We start from the raw sequence: 8,460 nt of genomic DNA, 5'->3' as shown, positions 1-8,460 counted from the left end.
GCAGAAGGATGACATTTACTCATAAGTACTAAATGATTTATTTTTGGACGGCCCTTTCTTACGATGATTTGTCAGGATTGGTCAACTGTTGAACTGCTACAAGCATCAAGAAACCTGGCTGTCCAAGAGCTGCCGACAAGTACTTGGATGGAGACGCTGAAAACGATGGCTCGCGTGCCAGTTTTTGTGGCCTGTAAACTCTCAGTCTGCTGAGCAGTTAACCGCATCCTGCCTTGTGGAATTGTGTGTGCCGTGATTGAACTATAAAATGATAGTACCCATATATTTTTCTATACTCCTTGCCCCTCTTCCCCACACCTGACTACTCGAGTCTCTTTGGATTGCGTGGATCTCCCTTCTGTGTACACATTGATGAAAGCATTTGCATGCTGTTAGTAAGCCAAACTCCACATCAGCACTCTGTATTGTTTACACTGAAATTTGATGTGTGTTTTTTTTTCTTTTTGTAGCAATATTCATCAGGCGGGAAATCTACAGATGGCTGGTAGAGCTCTGAATACTGAAAATACAGTAATGAACAGAAAATATCGAGCATTTCTGAAATGTATGTACAGTCAGCTAATCACTTACAGTAGATGCTGCATTGGGGATGGGGACGGGAATGGGAATGATGGCTCTGCTTTGTTGTATCAAGGCAGCGTCAGAAAGCAACCTTGGCTGCTTATACCATCTTGTCTGCTTGGGTCTGTTCCCATTGCTCTTTACACCCCCCCCCCCCTTTTTTTCTATGTAACACTTCCCCATATGAGTTGGGAAGGGATTACTAAGGTGCCTTCAATCCGCCCGATCTCTTAATTAGTTGGCATGCTGAGCTTATACTAACACTGGCTTTCGTAACCTTTGCGTTAATTGTGACACTCGCTTGGATGTCCCCACAGCTCAGCCTTGCTGTCAGAATGAGGAGATGCTGTGCTCCGATGTACCTATCACCTAAATTTCTCTCTCCCTCAAGCCTTGCCCCTTTCTTGGCATCAGTAACTACTACCCTCAGCCTACGCATGTTGTAAACATCGTCATAATCGTACTGACGTCTCGTGGCTACGTCATGTGTCGCACAAAGAAGCAAGCAGGAAATTCTCCTGGCCGTACATCGAAAGCACATGTATGCACACATGGCACACCAGCTTCTCTGTTTTCAGTTCGGAAAGTTGCTGCTGGCCCCTGAAATCATGACATTACCTGAGCTCTGCAGCAACAACTCAAGTTGTGCCAAATGAAGCAGTGGTTTCACTACACACATACAGTGCACTCCTGTTATAACGAACACAGTTATAACAAATTCTGGTTACAACGTAGTAAAAATTCAGTCTGCAACAGAATCGGCTCTATGTTTTTTATTGTTTATTGGTTCAATTATAACGAAATTTCAATATAACAAAAGAAAACTGCTGGTCCCAAGGATTTTGTTATAATGGTTGAATGCAAATATATTACTTGCGAGTGCATTGCTGAATACAAGTCAGTGAATGATCAACCCATGAATGCAGGTAATTGGAAATACATTTCTTGTTGTAAACTAGTAATCTTTGCAATCATACCTGGCAGATGCCAAAATGTAGACCGCAGATTCATGTAATTGGGTGCCCAAAACGTGTCAGTGTGCAAGTGTAATGTAATGCTCCCTGAAAAACCCCACAGGACCGCACATGCTGAATGCTGGCTGTACAACTCTTAAATTTGCATTTGATCAGTGAGATTACCCGCATGTTATGTTGATGAGCCAAACAGAGGTGGCACTAACTACACACCTGTAACTTTCTGTTCCAAACATGCAACCTTTCTGTACAGAGTTGCTGTGTTGTTGTTGTTGTTTCTTTGTCTCTTTCCAACCACCAGGTTACAAAATACGCTCATGAGAAATGTCACGATGTATATATTCATGTAATGAACAGCTGAAATTTATTTGTAAATACGTTGATATATGACATGAACATGCTGATGTGAAGTGTTTAAAACACACCGTATGAGGCTTGTACGGATAGAAAATAGGTATGAAATGATACAATTTGTTGCCTGACAAGATCATAAAGTCTCTTTTCATTCTCTCTCTCTGTCTCTCTCTTGTTCTGATTTCAAAAAAGAGTTGGTTAAGATGTGACCAACAAGTCCTTACACCTGTTACTATACACCTGTTAAGGATTTCTGAGGATGAATGTTAAAGAATTCCTGCCAGAGTGAAAGTGATAGGTCCCCTGAGTAGATTCTGCAGTCATACATATGATTATTCCCACCATCATCAGCTTGCACATTGTTTAACTTTCAACGTGCCCATCCCGAATCTTTGGCCAGTGCCAAAGCGCTTATTCTCCCATGGCATTCATTGGGGAAAGTTGAGATGAATAGTGGCAAATAAATTTATTAACATCAAAACAAGGTAAATGTGTAGAGTTGGATTATTTCCCAAGCCTTGGATTCCTGTCATGCTTCAAAGCACTCTGCAAAATTGTCAAGATTGCGAGAGAACACTGCCTTGTACGTTCAGACATGGGCGTGACACTTTGTTGGGGGTGAATTTATTGCAAAATGTGGCCCTTTTAAGGGTTAGATAGTAAGGTTCATAGCATTTTATATTGATTGTCCAGATCTCTGATATGTCATTTGGATCCATCATCAAGTTGAATAATTGTGCTTGTACACCAACCACAGTTTTAAGATGCAATTGGCCTTTCCCTAGATTTTTGTTGTGATGGGTGTTATGCAGCTATCCTAGCAATTTTTCAACATCTGGGGGGTGTTTCATCAACGTTTGTCAGCGCAAAAAGTTGTCATCGCTGACAATCACCATAGTAACAGTCAGTGACCAGAGCATCTCAGCCAATCAAAACCAAGGATTTTGCTGAAATTGTCAGCGCTGACAAACGTTGATGAAACACCCCCCAGTTCAATTCTTCCTCTCCAGTGCTTCTCTTCTCTCTCTCATCGACCTTAAATGATTATACATTGTATGTTGTGTGATTTTGTGCATTCAGGGACTGTTTTTGACTGTAGTATTTTTCCAAAACGGAGGCATTTCAGCATTTATCGTACCGTACAGTATTCACGATAAAGAAAACCTATCTGTAGAGATTTATTGATGATAGGAAATGACGTATTAGCAATCATTCTGTGCATATATGCTTGTCGTTACTTTTCATGTATCATTTAATAGCAGAGTGTCACTTTCAGCATACATTATGGCTAAACTGTCAGAAGATACTTATATTCAGTATCCCCACTGTGTTATATCTATGTATCCCACTGTTGATATCATGATGACTATAAACTATAGATGAAAGGCACTTGCTCAGCATGAATTTCTTGCACCTCTCCCCCATGTTGTAGCCCCATCTGCCAAGTGTATTATTTTGCTTTTGTTTTCCTTTTTGCTTTTTCCCCCTTGGGGATGGGGGGGGGGGGGGAGGAGGAGGGATAGAGTTTCATAGAGAGGGATGTGGAATACCAGTGGGGTAGGGCTGTGGAGAGTATTAAATAACAAAAATATCATTACTGTGTCTAGGAGATAACTGGGGTCACATTTTATGGGCACACACAAAAAAAAAAGAAGACCACCTTGCCTGTTTCTCATTGATGGGCCAGAAGAGGAACAAGAACAGAATGTGGTAAAAGCTGATGCATGTGTCACAAGGAATTAGATTATCAGTTGTTGATAGGTGAAATGCTGTGCTACTCCAGTATTACTTGCATTTCTCCCTCTTTGATGGATGAAACCTGTGAGGCTTCTTTATGTTTTTGTTTTTTTGTTTTGTTTTGTTGGGGGGGGGGGGGTCATTTTCAAAGAGGCCACATTTATAAGTTGATGCTAGCATTTCAAAGAACACTGCAACTTTCTGTACCCGCATGGTGAACGTCTCCCCCTGTATTGATGTTAATAAATAGGGCTGTGCTATCCCAAAGAGTGTCGCTCCAATTCTCTCCAAAAACAGACATCTCATTATACTCGTCAAGCAAATCTATTCCTTTAAAAAGAAAGAAAGCAAGAAAAGAAAATGTATGGGGGGGGGGGGGACACTCTGATATTGGTTACTTCACAAGGAAAAAGGTGCCTTATTGTGAAAATATTTAGTCTTGGTCTTGGTAAGCATTTACAACATATTTTACCGAGAAGAAAGGCCAATTTTTTTCTTCTTGTCTGGTAAATTATCCCAGCAGATTAAAAAACAAAACAAAACAAAACAATTACAATCAGCGCCAGTGCACTGAAATCACAGTAATTGTTTGGGATTTTAATTCAAGTGCATGAGCCCCACCCCCAACAAAAATGTTATTTCAATGAAAAGCATCCTGTGTTGTGAGATTTGCATCCATAGTCAGTGTGGCCTAGGTTAGCCCTCCACTTCTTGATTAAACCATGACCCAGAATTTCTTTTCAGATATCGGTTTAAAGGAAATTCTAATGCCATGAATCATTGGCTTGGGATAAATGCAATCCTTTGCTTACAGGTACAGTAGAGCCTTGTTATAAAGAGGTCGGATATGACAAATCCCTCTTATAACAAGGCAATTATCAGATCAGGTCCCAACTCATTGTTTTTGTAGCCTGATACAGCAAGAAACCTGATATAACAAAGTAACTGTTGTGATTTTCAGGTAGTTAATTGAATAAGGTTTCCCTGTATGGGTAATTTGGGGGGGGGGGGGGGGGGGAATGCAGTGGTTGACCCATTTCCTAAACTGATGTAATGTAGTACATTGATAAATGACCTTATACCAGTATTCTTTTCAAACATTTATACATTTAACTATTACACACAAATATACTGACTCATATATTTGGCTTTAAACGCATGATAAGTGTTTGCTACCCAGCTTTGGGCATTCGTTTTTGCTAAGTTTTATTTAGTAAAGATACTCGTGGAGGTAACAAGAATATTTTGTGCCAAGATGTCCATAACTTGGTTGTTTTAGTTTGACTGTTGTTTCCAAAAACATGTAGAGAAATGCATCTGATCATTAATCTGACCTCCAATTGTGACAGTGTTTTATGATTTTCTCTGAATGCATGGACTTTTTACTTTTCATCAGAAAGGAAAAGAGACCTTTGTTAGAAGACTTGGTGTCATCATTTTGACTTTTATTAACATGTTTCAATAAAAGAAGAAGTATGTGATTAAGATGTCACAGTGATTTGACTTGTACCTACAAAGTTTTGTCACTGAAGAAATACATTTTACTGCAGCTTACTGACGAGGTCATCTTGTGTGAGAATGTTTTGACCAGCATATTATGTTGGTATTCTCTTTAAAGCAGTCATGTGGCTGTATGAATTTGATCTTTCTCTATTTTGGAGAGGAGAAAAAAAATTGAATAAAAAGCTCATATTTTTGTTGTTAGGCATGACAAGAATGAATATGTAATTGTGTTGTGTCTGTGTGTATTTGTGTGTGCATGTGTGTGTGTGCGTGAATACATATCTGTCATGAAAGAAGATAATAAAGAATAAAGCACTCTGAAAGGAACAGCACCAAGCAAATGACTTGTGATATCTTTGTGTTGTGTGATTTACTCATGAGATCTTGAGCAAGTTCCACGGGAAGTGCCATTTGTCAACCTGAGGCTTTTTTTTTGTAGTGGAAACCCGATATAAAGAGATCTAATATAACAAAATACCTGATATAACAAACTGATTTCTCCTGTCCGTATGAATTTATTTTCTGTGTTTTGTATTCTTTATTGACTACTGATATAACAAAATATCTGATACAAAGAAACAAAATTTGTCTTGGTCCCAATTAGGATTTCATTATGCGGAGTTTCCACTGCGTATATGATGGTTGTGGTTGTAACGTAGCTGCTACGGATTGAGAATGTTGCCTTGCCAGGCTTGGTCTGTCATCCAGTTCCATAATATTGTTGACTACTGCTGGTGTGAATAGGTTTGTATATCACAAATTCTGGAACTGTTTGATTAAGATATGTATCCAGGATTATCAATCTATCTAGGTTTAATTTTTCTGCACCCACTATGTTCCACCACTGAATAAATTTTTTTTTTCTGTCTTTCTTTTGTAATATCCTTAATAGTTTGTTACAGCTGAAATAAGTGCCACAGTGCTTAAAGGAAACCAAGACCCAAATATAAATATGGATCGAGTGAAAGCAGCCATTTTTAGTAGAGCACGTTGGTGAAAGTTTTATGAAAATTGGGAAATTGAATAAAAAGCTATAAATGTTTTAAAGTTTTGGGGCTGAAGTTGCTGGATATGAGGAACAATACACTTCATGATGTCATTATGGACCACAGTGTAAAGAAAATATGAAGAAAATGCAACATACACTACACAGCGTATTTTCACCCTTCTAGCACATTGGAAGAGTACCCGAGGTACTTGACTTACCTTGTGTGTGTGTGTGTGTGTGTGTGTGTGTGTGTGTGTGTGTGTGCGTGTGTGCGTGTGTGTGTGTACACTTGAATACCCATGGTGTAAAACGGGGATACACATACGAACTTTACGGGGATGGCTAGTAATTGATCAGTGGGAATTCTGGGGGATGATTGTTCCAATCCTAGCGGGATTCATTGAAGAGTACATTATGTAGGGCTTGCACTGTACACTGTACAGGCATGCTAACCTGGGCCCTGTTTCATAAAGCTGTTCGTATACTGTAGTTACGAACAACTTACGAGTGACTGGTGACCAGTTCTGATATGCTATACTTATCAGAATTTCCATAATTCAGCACAAGAACTGATCACCAGTCGCTCGCAAGTTGTTCGTAACTTTACGAACAGCTTTATGAAACACCCCCTCGGAAACATTAAACTGCACATTACTTGAATACGAGACCATTCTGAAGCAATTAATTTTCAGACAACAATAGATACATAATGTACTATTAAATGAATCCCGCAAGGATTAGAACAATCATCCCCAGCATTCCCACTGATTCCCACTGATCAGTTACTATAGTACTAGCCACCCCCTTTAAGTATTGTTATCCCTTGGCTAAACCACAAATTCACAATACAATGAAAGGTCCTAAACTAAACGCCTCATTCGATATATACCTGGTACATGTAGTAGGCCCTATTTAGTGTTGTGTAGAAAGTATTGCATGATTTAGTCTCATGACAGGAAAAGATGTGGAATTGTCTTTTAAAACTTGTCTTGGCTCTTTTGAATTGGTGCACCAGGTTAAACAAGGTACAGTTAAAGGGAAATGCTACCCAGATATATTTACTTGGATTGAGTGAACATCACAGCAATATTAGAACACATCAGTGATGTTTGAGGGAAATCAGATACTGTTTTCAAAGTTACAAATGTTTAAAGTTTCAGTGTTGCTATAGCGGATGAAAAGGCAACACTTTGTTATGTCACTGCTGGACAATTATTTAAAGAAAATATTAAAATTCAACATATTTCTTTTTTTTTCTCTCATATTGATAGAATACTTGACCTAACTCTTTCAAAAAACAGAGGGAATTAGTATTATTCCTAACATACATAATGTCAGTTAATTCATAACAAGGCAAGGGAATGTACATGCATATTTTTCATTAAAAGATTACATTTTTGTGTCTTTATTTTCCTCAAACTTCACCACTGTTTTCTAATATTGCTGCATTCACTCAGTCCACATAAATTTTAGCGCTATCATTTTCCCTTTTTGTGCCTCTTTATGCTGATAAGTTGATTAGTCATTGTAGGTTTATTCATGGTCAGTCAGGTGCTCTTACTATACGGGCCTCATGACCCATGGCTAGTTAAGGTCAAGCCCGTGTATTGAGTGGTGCTAGAAAGGGTGTGAGTGACTTGTGAAGTACTCTAAGTATGCGAGTGTTGGGCGCAGTGAAAGGTTTGTGACGAAAGGGCGGCATTCAGTGGAGTTGACAATTATGATTGCTTATCAAATAAAAACTGTCGAAGATGTATAGAGCCCGGGGTATTATTCGTTTCACATGTTTTCGTGAAACAGTGGCATATCAGTGGCATCATGAAATCATGAATATGCAAATAAGGTGAGATGACAATAAGTGTCTTGACAAACTCCATACGTTTTTAGACCTACATGAGAAATTTAGAAGATATTTTGGGCTGCGGAATAATTCTGGCAACCCTCACGTCAGATTTATCATGTTTATGGAAATAGCGGGAGCGTGCATGATGCAGGATCTCTGCACGAGTTTGAAGGAATCCAAGCGTTTGGGAATTTGAAACTGACAAAGAAAAAAAAAAAAAGGTTAGTACACCGGATGGATTTCTTATCTTTGTTTTGCGGTGGTAGAGCAACTGAAAATAAATTAGATTGAAATAAATGGACTGTCATACCATAGTCGACCAGTCGAACGCAATTTGCATGATATAGGAAACGACGATTTCCATGCAGATTAATGATGCGGCTATATGTGGAATTCATGTTTACGGGAAGCATGTATAAGGTTTGTTTTTTTTATAATTTTGTTTTTATTGAGAAATAATCATGGACAATCACAATATA

The sequence above is a fragment of the Diadema setosum genome, chromosome 14, assembly GCF_964275005.1.
Source record: "Diadema setosum chromosome 14, eeDiaSeto1, whole genome shotgun sequence".
In the NCBI taxonomy this organism is placed as follows: domain Eukaryota; kingdom Metazoa; phylum Echinodermata; class Echinoidea; order Diadematoida; family Diadematidae; genus Diadema; species Diadema setosum.
Note: the sequence above shows the minus strand (reverse complement) of the source record.